This window comes from Coturnix japonica, unplaced genomic scaffold, assembly GCF_001577835.2.
Source record: "Coturnix japonica isolate 7356 unplaced genomic scaffold, Coturnix japonica 2.1 chrUnrandom810, whole genome shotgun sequence".
Classification (NCBI taxonomy): domain Eukaryota; kingdom Metazoa; phylum Chordata; class Aves; order Galliformes; family Phasianidae; genus Coturnix; species Coturnix japonica.
Window position 1 is genome coordinate 9,094 of NW_015440168.1, and position 12,753 is coordinate 21,846.

At 49.8% G+C, this 12,753-nt stretch overlaps 1 long non-coding RNA gene across 1 annotated transcript in view; it reads right to left on the bottom strand.

Annotated features, from left to right (window-relative positions):
* LOC107307723 overlaps window positions 1-6,658 on the bottom strand; it is a 13,927-nt gene extending 7,269 nt beyond the window's left edge. Inside the window, exon 1 of the long non-coding RNA XR_001552491.1 lies at window positions 6,517-6,658. This is a non-coding gene — a long non-coding RNA (uncharacterized LOC107307723). The remainder of the gene's footprint in view (window positions 1-6,516) is intronic.
* Between the last annotated feature and the right edge of the window lie 6,095 nt (window positions 6,659-12,753).

Sequence of the window (12,753 nt, forward strand, 5' to 3'; positions counted from 1 at the left end):
CCCATAGAGTCCCATAGACCCCCTAGACCCCATAGATCCCTATAGTGACCCCATAGACCCCATAGCCCCCATTTTGGCCCCATATAGCCCCCATAGATCCCCTTAGAGACCCCATAGACCCCATAGATCCCTTTATGACACCATAGAGACCCATAGACCCCATAGAGCCCCATAGAACCCCATTTTGACCCCATAGGGACCCCATAGAACCCCATAGAGACCCCATAGACCCCATAGATCCCCATAGATCCCCATATCTACCCCAAAGACCCCCTTTTGACGCCATAGACCCCCTTTTGAACCCATAGGGACCCCATAGAATCCCATAGAGACCCCATAGACCCCATAGACCCCTTTTTGACCCATAGAGCCCCATAGACCCCCCATAGACCCCCTTTTGACCCCATAGGGACCCCATAGAACCCCATAGAGACCCCATAGTGCCCCATAGAGACCCCATAAAGACCTAATAGACCCCATAGAGACCCCATAGACCCCATAGAGACCCCATAGACCCCATAGCCCCCATATCTACCCCATAGAGCCCCCTAGACCCCATAGATCCCCATATCTACCCCATAGAGCCCCCTAGACCCCATAGATCCCCATATCTACCCCATAGAGCCCCCTAGACCCAATAGAGCCCCATATTGACCTCATAAAGACCTAATAGACCCCATAGATCCCCATAGAACCCCATAGGGACCCCATAGACCCCATAGAGCCCCATATCAACCCCATAGAGACCCCATAAAGACCTAATAGACCCCATAGATCCCATAGCCACCCCATAGAGCCCCTTTTGACCCCATAGGGACCCCATAGAACCCCATAGAGACCCCATAGACCCCATAGCCCCCAAATTGACCCATAGAACCCCATAGACCCCCCATAGACCCCCTTTTGACCCCATAGGGACCCCATAGAACCCCATTGAGACCCCATAGAGCCCCATAGATCCCTTTATGACCCCATAGAGCCCCATAGAACCCCATAGACCCCATAAAACCCCATTTTGACCCCATTGAGCCCCTTTTGACCCCCTAGACCCCATAGATCCCCATATTGACCCCATAGGGACCCCCTAGACCCCATAGATCCCCATATTGACCTCATAGGGACCCCCTAGACCCCATAGATCCCCATATTGACCCCATAGGGACCCCATAGGACCCCATATCTGCCCCCTAGACCCCTTAGAGACCCCATAGAGTCCCTTAGACCCCATAAGGACCCCATAGACCCATCACGAGCCCATATCAAACCCATAGAGACTCCATAAAGACACCTAATAGACCCATAGATCCCATAAGCCCACCAACCATAAACGCCCATAGATCCCCTTAGAAGACCCCATTAGAGCCCCCTAGAGACCCCATATTGCCTCTGACCCCATAGAGCCAACATACTCGAACCAAACCCCAGTAGATTCCCATAGAACCCCATAGACCCCCATAGAGATCGGACCAATAGCCCATCCCGAGCCCCATATGAAAACCCATAGATCCCCAATAGATCCCCATAGAACCCCCATTAGCCCCCATTTTGGCCCCATAGAGCCCCTAGACCCCATACGGACCCATAGAACCCATAGAGACCCCCACAGACCCTTTGACCCACATAGATCCCATAAACAATACCCTATATTCGAAACACAAAAACAATACACACAAAAAATCCACAAAAAACAAACAAAAAAAACAAAACACCAACACACCCCCAACCCACCACAAACCCTCCACCAAAACCAACATCAAAAAACCCACAACACAACCCCACACCCAACAAAATAAAATAAATAAAAGATTAAAAAAGCACAGTAGGAAGAATTGGGACAGGAAAGGAAATGGAAAGTGGGGAAGGGTAAGAACACGGGTCCACTTGACACCATAAGAGAACACACAGAGACCCAGCAGGACCCAAAACCCATAGAGACGCCTTAAACCCAATAGAGATCCCATAGAACCCCATCTGAGACCATAGTGACACCCATAGCGACCACAAGAATCCATGAACCACTGATCCCATATACCCCATAGAGTTTCCATTTTGACCCCATAGAGCCCCCATAGACCCCCATAGATACCCATAGAGACCCTTAGAGCCCCATAGCCGCCTTTTGACCCCATAGAGCCCATAATGACCATAGGACCCCATTATTGACCCACCATAATGGGACCCCCATAGGACCCAATATCGCCCCCTAGACCACTTAGAGACCCATAGATGTCCCTTAGACCCATAAGGACCCAATCCAGCAAACCCATCACGACCAATAACCCCATAGATCCCATATCTACCCCATAGAGCCCTAGAGGACCCCATACTCTGCTCACGACCCACTCACCGCCACGCCCCATACACCCACACACACTACACATCCCCATAGAACCACCATAGACCCCCATAGACCCTCTTTGGCCCTCCATAGATCCCATAGAGCCCCTATAACTCTACCACCCATAAGCCACCCCCCAATAGATCCATAGATCCACACATAACCCTATACCTCATAAACCACTCACTACCCCGCACCTCACACACGTACAAACGCATCTGGCTCACGAGCACGCACTGGCATTGGGGCCAATAACACGAGCAGGATACACCACACCACCAATCCTCTCCGCCAACAATAGAGAACCCCAAACAAGAGACCCAAGAAAGGCACCCAATACAGAACACTCACGCAGACCCAAACATAGTGAACCCCATACAACCCACTAGAGACCTAGAGCCCCAACTAAGACCCATAGACGACCATAGAAGACCCATAAGTGACCCCAATAGACCCACTTTTGACCCCATATAGCATCCATAGATCCATACGACCCTATACACGCTGACACCCACATAGAACACATACGATCCCTTTGATGCACCCCACTATCAAACCCCACCTAACGAGCCCACTACCAATAACCATCAGCCCCCCATCAACGACCGCCTTTTGACCCATAGGCGACCACCACCCATATAACGAGCACACAATAAGAGCCACCATCAGAGCCCCACAGAGCCCATACAACCCTAGATGCCACATATCTGACACCCATAACGAGCCAATATTGACCCCAATAGATCGCCCCAATATAGACCACACACACGAGGATAGGCCCAAAGTCCATACGCTAGAGAACACACACTACATAGACACTAAGCACTCCCTCACGAAACCCTCAGCTCACCGAGCCCCATATTGACCCACACTCACACGCCACAATAATCCTCATCCTCTCAGCCAGACACACACATCACGCACCCCTCACACACTCACGACACCCACCATCATGAGACCCAAAACCCCAATATAAGACCTACATACGAACCCATCAGATCCCATTGGAACACCATAACCACATCTATATGCACCATACAGAGAGAAATAAGAACCCATAGAGACCCATAACCCTATAGATCCCCATAGAAACCCCATAGAGTCCCTAAGACGCCCATAGACCCCCTTTTGACCCCACTAAAGGCGACACCCATTAGAACCCCATATCTGCCCCCTATACCCTTAGCACGACCCATCTACGAGAGAATATAATATATAACCACACCACAGACCCATAGAACACCATCAACGAGACCCCATACAAAGAACCAATAAAAGCAATCACATAATCCTACCCCATACGGAGCCCCATATCTACCCCATAAGAACCACTGGACCATTAATAGACTCCATAATCCTACCCACTAAGACACCCATAGATCCCACTATCTACCATCACCAACGCCCCTAGACCCCATAGAGCCCCAATCACTTCGCCCCACTATAACCTACCATACATCCCACCTCCTCCACCCCGAAATGTCCCAACCATCACACCCCACCACAACCCAGAGCTACGACCCCCACGCATCACCTGAGGTCCGGCCACGGAGAAATAACAAAAGCGTAACCCAAACCCGGTACCACGATTGACGTGAGCCCATAAGAGCCAGCACAGAGACCCAAAGAGGGACCCATAGAACACCATCGAGAACTTAGAAATAAAGATCCCATAGAACCCATAGAGACCCATAGGACCCCATAGAGAAACCATAGAGATCCCATAGAACCACCATATTGACCCAACATTCACGACAGACCCACTCTTTCGAACCCCATAGGACCCCAACCCACACCCACCCCACAGATCACTCGCACACCACTACACCGACCCCATAGCATACACTAGACCATAGATCCTATGGACCCCATAGAGACCCCATAGAAATCCCAATGACCCCATAGACGCACTAAGAGACTACGACCCCCTTTTGGACCCATAGAGCACCATAATGACCCTAGGACCCCATTCCTCGCACCCACTATGGCACCCAATAAGGACCCCATAGAGCCCCATAGATTCCCATAGGCCCCCATTTTGGCCATAGACCCCATATAGCCCCACATTCTCACCTCCTTTTCCACGATACTCACACAGCCTGCTCAAGCCACGCATAACTAGGGCCCAGCGCAAGCAGCAATCTCGCGGCCCAATGTGACAGACACACAGAGAGACACAACAGACGGGTCCCACGCTGACCCCCTAAGAGACCCACAGAGACCCCTCGGGATCCCCATAGAACCCCATAGAGACCCTTTAAGAGCCCTCATACAACGCACTCACCCCACTGAGCCCCATAGCCAGACCCATAGAGAACCATGAACCCCACTGATCCCTCAATAGATCCCCCATAGAGTCCATTTTGACCGCCAATAGAGCCCTCATAGACCCATAGAGCCCAGAATAAAATCAGAGACCCATAGAGACCCAATACGAGCCCCATAGTGACCCAATAGAGCCCCATAGTCATATACCATAGACCCCCTTTTCAACTCCATACGCCGACCCCAATCACATCATCGCACAACCCCATTTTGACCCCATAACGACGCCCATCCACCCCGAGACCCCATACAAACGACCTAATAGACCACACACACCCAATAGCATTCCCATGGCCTATAATAGAAGACCCACACTATCAACACAATACGACACCCTCATAAAACCCATAGAGACGACACCACTAACAATTGACCCCCATAACGAAGCACCCCATCAACCGAACCCCATCCCACCACATAACAACCACCACCCCACATACGCACGCCCTAATGAACCCAATCAAGAGACCCCCCATACATCTGACCAACACCGACAACGACCTAATAGACCCCATAATGAAAATCACCCATAACATACTCACCAAATTAAATGACCTCACAATGAAGACAACCCATCAAGAGTCCCCAATACGACCCAAACACCACCTACAAAAAACCCACATAACGCCCACATATAGAGACCATAATAGAGCCCCTAGACCCACCCTTAAAATTGACCCACAATAAGGGACCACAATAAACACCATAAGACACACATATGACCCATAGACTCTCTTGACCCACATAAACAGGCCGACCCCCCACTAGATCCACAATTCACACCGCCGCAACCCAAAACAACCCACCTCACGCACCACCTTTTGGTCACATAACGAAACGACCCCTAGAACCCCAACACCATAGCAACGACACTATAGAACACATAAACCCTCAACTGAATACCCATCACAGAGCAACCCAAACTCCAATACACAAAGCACTAATAGCACCACCAAATAAGATAATACCCCATAAGATCCCATACCAAAAATCAAACCAACCACAATAAAACATCCACTAGAGAACAATACCAAGACATAATCGAAACCACACAACTAGAATCCCATGGCCACCCCATCACGACACACCCTCTTTGACACCATAACCGTGACCCACCCATACAAAAGCCACCATAGCAACAACCCATAAAGACATAAAATACACCCACATCACAAAGATCATATCCACCATAAGATCCCCATAGACCATAAAGCACCAACAACCCATAACGCTCCCCAACATATTTGCCCCAATAGATCCCTTTACTGAACTCCATACAGAAGACTCCATATCTAACCACCCAATATGAGCCCCCATAGACACCCATATGAGCCCCATATTGACCCCTATACACAGACCTAATAGACCCCATAGACTCATAAGCCCCCACATAGATCCGCCTTTATGACCTCATAGCGACCCATCGCAGGTCCCATACGACGCCAAACATAAGAAATAAAAAGCCATCAATAATAACAACAGTAGCAACCATAAAAAAAAAAAGAAAACATAAAAAAAAAAAAAAAAAAAAAAAAAAATAAAACACAAAAAAAAAAAAAAAAAAAAATAATATGAGACAACACATAAACATAAAAACACACCATAATCAAAACTTAAAGCACATATAAGACCACATAGATCCCCATAAAATCTACACCATAAGACGCCATATGACGCCCAACCGATCCCAAATCATCTACCCCCCCCACCCATCAATAGCCCCATACACCCCAATAGCATCCCCCATATCTACGCCCATAGAGCCCCACTAGACCCCCATAAGAGACCCATATCTAACCCGCATAGATCCCATATTGGACCCCAATTAGATCCCCATATTGACCCCCTCTCACCTCCTTCCCCGATGTCCCCCCACCCCGTAGCCACGCATTGGGTCCCGGCAGGGAAATGGAATGTGGGGCCGGGTAAGCAGACGGGTCCCACGTTGGCCCCATAGAGACCCACAGAGACCCAGAGGGACCCATTAGAACCCGCAATAGACGACTCCTTAGAACGCCCTATATCGAGATCCCCCATATACGGAACCCCCATAGAGACACCATAAGACAACATAGAGAACATCCAGAGAATAACATAAGAAGATACATACCAAGAACACCATAAGAACAATAAAAGAACAAAAAAGGAGAAAAACAATAAAAAGAATACAACAATAAAAGAACACATAAGAAAGACACATAGAAAACAAAACAAATAATCGATCACAATATGAAAATAAAAAAAAAATAAAAAAAAACACCTCACAACAAAAACCAAAAAAATTAGATGAAAAAAAAAAAAAAACCACATAGAAACACCCATAAGAAGCCCCATAGACTCACCCCACTAATTACTCCCAAAAAAAAACCACAAAAACCACAAAACACCAAGGAGAAAAAAAAAAAAAAAAAAAAAAAAACAAGACCAAAAAACAAAAACTAAAATAGACACAAAAAAAAAAAACAAAATAAAATAAAGACACAAATAAAATAAAAAAAGAAAAACAAAAAATAAGACACACAATATTTAAGAAAACATAAAAAAAAAAAAAATAAAAAAACAACAAAAAACACATAAGAAATAAACAACACAATAAAAAAGAAACACAAACACAGCTACAGGGAACACAAAAAAAGACCATAAAGAGAAACAGCAAATAAAAAACAAACACAAAACACAAACAACCGAGCCAAACCATTAGATCCCCTTAGAGAACCCATATGTAGCTCCATTAGAAGACCCTCATACGACCCCATAGATCCCCATAGATCCCCATATCTACCCCATAGATCCCCCTTTTGAATCCATAGGGACCCCAAGAACCCTTAGAGACCCCCATAGACCCCATACCCCCACATATGACCCCATAGAGCCCCATAGACATCGCCAATAGACCCCTTTGACCCCATAGGGACCCCATGAGGACCCCATAGAGCCCCATAGATACCTCTAGAGCCCATAGATCCCTTAGAGACCCCATAGAGCCCCCCTAGACCCCATATTGACCCCATAGACCCCATATACCAAATCTTTGACCCATGATGACCCCAAGTATCCATAGAACCTCATAGTAGACCGCATAGTGCCCCAAGAGACCCCATAAAGACTAATAGACCCCAATAGGATCCCTTTATGACCCCATAGAGACCCATAGATCCCCATATTGACCCCATAGAGCCCATAGAGCCCCATAGCCCCCCTTTTGACCCATAGAGCCCCATAATGACCCCATAGGACCCCATTTTGACCCCATAGGGACCCCATAGGACCCCATTCTGCCCCCTAGACCCCTTAGAGACCCCATAGAGTCCCTTAGACCCCATAAGGACCCCATAGAACACCATAGAGACCCCATAGACCCCATAGATCCCATATCTACCCCATAGATCCCCTTAGAGACCCCATAGATCCCATAGGGACCGGCATAAGACCCACCTTTTCGGACCCATAGGGACCCCATAAGGACTCCCATTTTGGCCCCATACGAGCCCCAATATGAACCCCATAGATCCCCACATTGACCCCCTCTCACCCGATCCTTCCCGATGTCCCCCAACCCCGTAGCCACGCATTGAGTCCCGGCAGGGAATACCTGGAAATTCGTGGGCCGGGTAAGCAGACGGGTCCCACGTTGACCCCATAGAGACCCACAGAGACCCCAGAGGGACCCATAGAACCCCATAGAGACCCTTAGAGCCCCATAGAGATCCCATAGAACCCCATAGAGGACCCATAGTGGGACCTCATTAGCACTTTTTGAACCCGATAGGGACCCCATAGATGCCCTATAGAAACCCTATAGCGACCCATAGAGACCCCATAAGAATTCTTTTCCTCTTTATGACCCCAGACAACCCCATAGAGCCCCATAATATACCGGCCATAGGCCGCCCCCATAGACCACCCTTTGACCCCCATAGGGACCCAATTAAACCCATAGAAGCCCCATGACATACCCTTAGAGCCCCATAGATCCCTAGAGACCCATAGACCCCAATAGAACCCCATAGAGCCCCATAGAGCCCCTTAGAGACCCCATACTCTGCCCCCTAGATCAGACCCCATAGAGCCCCATAGTGACCCCCATAGATCCCATAGAACCCATAGAGCCCCATAGACCCAGTATTGACCCATAGACCCCATATGACCCCATATCTACCCCATAGATCCATATGACCCCATATAACCCCACAATTCTCAACCTCCTTCCCCCGATGTCCCCCAGCCCGTACCACGCATTGGGTCCGCAGGGAAATGGAATGTGGGGCCGGGTAAGCAGACGGGCACGTTGACCCATATAACCCACAGAGACCCAGAGGGACCCAATAACCCCATAAGAGACCCCATAGAGCCCCAGTAGAGATCCCATAGAACCCCAATAGCGACCCATATGACCCATAGAGACCCATAAGAGATTCCCATAAGAACCCATAGGTGACCCCTAGAGCCCATAGACCCACTTTTTGACCCCATAGGGACCCATAGAATCCCCATAAACCCATAGAGACCCCATATGTGCCCCATAGAGACCCATAAGACTAATAGACCCCATATGATCCTTTATGACCCCATAGAGACCCCATAGATCCCATATTGACCCCCTCTCATCCTCTCTTGCCCCGATTTCCCCCACCCGTAGCCACGCATTGGGTCCCGGCAGGGAAATGGAATGTGGGGCCGGGTAAGCAGACGGGTCCCACGTTGACCCCATAAGTGACGGGTCGGATGAGCTGGGCCAGGGCGATGTCCCCCACTGGTGCTTCACTCCCGCGTACCGACGGATGATGGGAACAACCGACCCAATGGACCGAGCGGACCCACATCAACAACACCCCACATAACTCTGACCCCATGGACCTGAAAGTTCGGACGCCCAATAGGACGAGTAGGAAGGGGTCCCAGGCCCCCTATAGGGTTTACAAGGGGGACAGGTAAGGGGTCAAGACCCATAGAGACCCCATCCGAACCCATGAGACCCATAGAGACCCATAAGAAGGCCCCCATAGAACCCCAATAGAGCTCCTGGAACCCCCATAGGACCGCAGTAGGAACGGGGTCCAGGCCCCTATCCGGGTTAAAGGGGACAGGTAAAGGGGTCAGAGACCCATAGAGCCCATAGAAACTCTATAGAGCTCACATGAACTCCTATAGAACCCCATAGAGCCCTATAAAGAGCACATAGATACCTAATAGAACACATAGCGCCCTATAGAGCACATAGAAACCCCTAATAGAACCCCATATGGACCTAGAGACCCATAGAGCCCCATAGAGACCCCATAGAACACCATAATGGACCTAGAGTCCCATAGAACCCCATAGAGACCCCATAGGACCCCATAGAATGCTTCCTGACCCCAACAGGAACCGAGTAGAAAACGGGGGTCCAGGCCCCTATCAGGGTTAAAGGGGACAGTAAGGGTCAGAGACCCATAGAGACCCATGGAGCCCCATAGAACCCTATAGAATCCCATACAGCCCCTTAGAACCCTATATGGAACTGGAGCCCCAAAGAACCCCATACAGACCCCATAGAGCCTCACAGAACCCCTTAGAACCCTATAGAACCCCATATGGACCTAGAGCCCCATAGAGACCCTATAGAGCCACAAAGAAACCCTTAGAACCCCATAGAGCCCCATAGAGCCCCATAGAACCCCATAGAGCTCCTGGACCCCCAATAGGACCGAGTAGGAACGGGGGTCCAGGCCCCTATAGGGTTAAAGGGGGACAGGTAAGGGGTCAGAGACCCATAGAGACCCATAGAGACCCCAGAGAGACCCTTAGAACCCCATAATCACCCCATAGAAACCCATAGACACCATAGAACCCCATAGAGACCCCATAGAGACCCATAGAACCCCACAGAACCCTATAGAGACCCCATATGGACCTAGAGACCCATAGAGACCCATAGAGACCCATAGAACCCCATAGAGACCCATAGAGACCCATAGAACTTCATAGAGCCATATAAGCCCCATAGAAGGCTCCTGGACCCCCCACAGGAAAACGAGTAGGAACGGGTCTCAGGCCCATAGGGTTAAAGGGACAGGGTAAGGGGTTCAGAGACCCATAGAGACCCATAGAACTCTATAGAACCCCATAGAGACTCCACATAGAACCCCCAATAGAGCTCCTGGAGAACCCCCAACAGGACCGAGTAGGAACGGGGGTCCAGGCCCCTATAGGGTTAAAGGGGGACAGGTAAGGGGTCAGAGACCCATAGAGACCCATAGAACCTATAGAACCCCATAAGACTCCATAAATGATCCCCATAGAACCCCATAATAGGACCTAAAGACCCATACAAGACCCCATACGAGACCCCATATAAACCGCCATAATGGACCTGAAGACCCATAAAGACCCCATAGAGACCACATAGAACCCTATAATGGACCTAGAGCCTCATAAACACCCCATAGAGCCCCATAGAACCCCATAGAGCTCCTGGACACCCAATAGGAACCGAGTAGGAACCGGGGGTCAGGCCCCTATAGGGTTATAGGGACAGGTAGGGGTCAGAGACCCATAGAGAACCCATAGAATCTATGAACCCCACAGAACCCATAGATACCATAGAGCCCCCAAGTAACCCCATAGAGCTCCTGGACCCCAATAGGACCGAGTAGGAACGGGGGTCCAGGCCCCTATAGGGTTAAAGGGGGAACAATGGGGCACCATAGAACCCCATAGAGACCCATAGAACCCTATAGAGACCCCATATGGACCTAGTGACCCATAGAACCCCATAGAGACCCATAGAACCCCACAGAACCCCATAGAGCCCCATAGAACAACATAGAGACCCCATAGAGCTCCTGGACCCCCAATAGGACCGAGTAGGAACGGGGGTCCAGGCCCCTATAGGGTTAAAGGGGGAGAGGTAAGGGGTCAGAGAGACCCATAGAGACCCATAAGGACCCATAGAGCTCCTGGACCCCCCCAATAGGACCGAGTTAGGGAACGGGGGTACAGGCCCCTATAGGGTTAAAGTGGAGAGTAAGGGGTCAGAGAGAAACCCATAGAGACCCATAGGACCTCCAATAGAGCTCCTGGACCCAATAGGACCGAGTAGGAACGGGGGTCAGGCCCCTATAGGGTTAAAGGGGGACAGGTAAGGGGTCAGAGACCCATAGAGACCCATAGAGACCCCATAGAGACCCTTAGAACCCCATAATCACCCCATAGAAACCCATAGAACCATAGAACCCCATAGAGACCCATAGAGACCCATAGAGACCCATAGAACCACTATAGAGACCAGTATGGACGCTAGAGACCCATAGAGACCCATAGAAACCTATAGAACCCCATAGAGCCCCATAGAGACCCATAGAACCCCATAGAGCTCCTGGACCCCCAACAGGGACCGAGTAGGAACGGGTCCAGGCCCCTATAGGTTAAAGGGGGACAGGTAAGGGGTCAGAGACCCATAGAGACCCATAGAACCCCATAATGGACCTAGAGCCTCACAAACACCCCATAGAGCCCCATAGATACCCCCATCAAAGAGCTCCCTGGACCCCAATAGACCGAAGTAGGAACGGGTCCAGGCCCCTATAGGGTTAAAAGGGGACACAGGTAAGGGTCAGAAGACCCATAGAGACCCCATAGAGACCCATAGAACCCCATAGAGACTCCATAGATCCCCATAGAACCCCATAATGGACCTAAAGACCCATAAAGACCCCATAGAGACCCCATAGAACCCCCATACATTGGACCTGAGAGACCCATAAAACGCGAGACCCATAGAGACCCATAGAACCCTATAATATGGAAGCCTAGAGCCCTCAATAAACACCCCATAGAGCCCCAGAACCCCATAGAGCTCCCTGGACACCAATAGGACGATAGGACGGGGGTCCAGCCGCCCTATATGGTTAAAGGGGACAGGTAAGGGGTCAGAGACCCATAGAGACCCATAGAACTCTATAGAGCCCATAGAGACCCATAGAACCCCATAGAGCCCCATAGAACCCCATAGAGCTCCTGGACCCCCAATAGGACCGAGTAGGAACAAGGGTCCCAGGCCCCTAATAGGGTTAAAGGGGGAGAGATAAGGGTTCAGAGACCCATAGAGA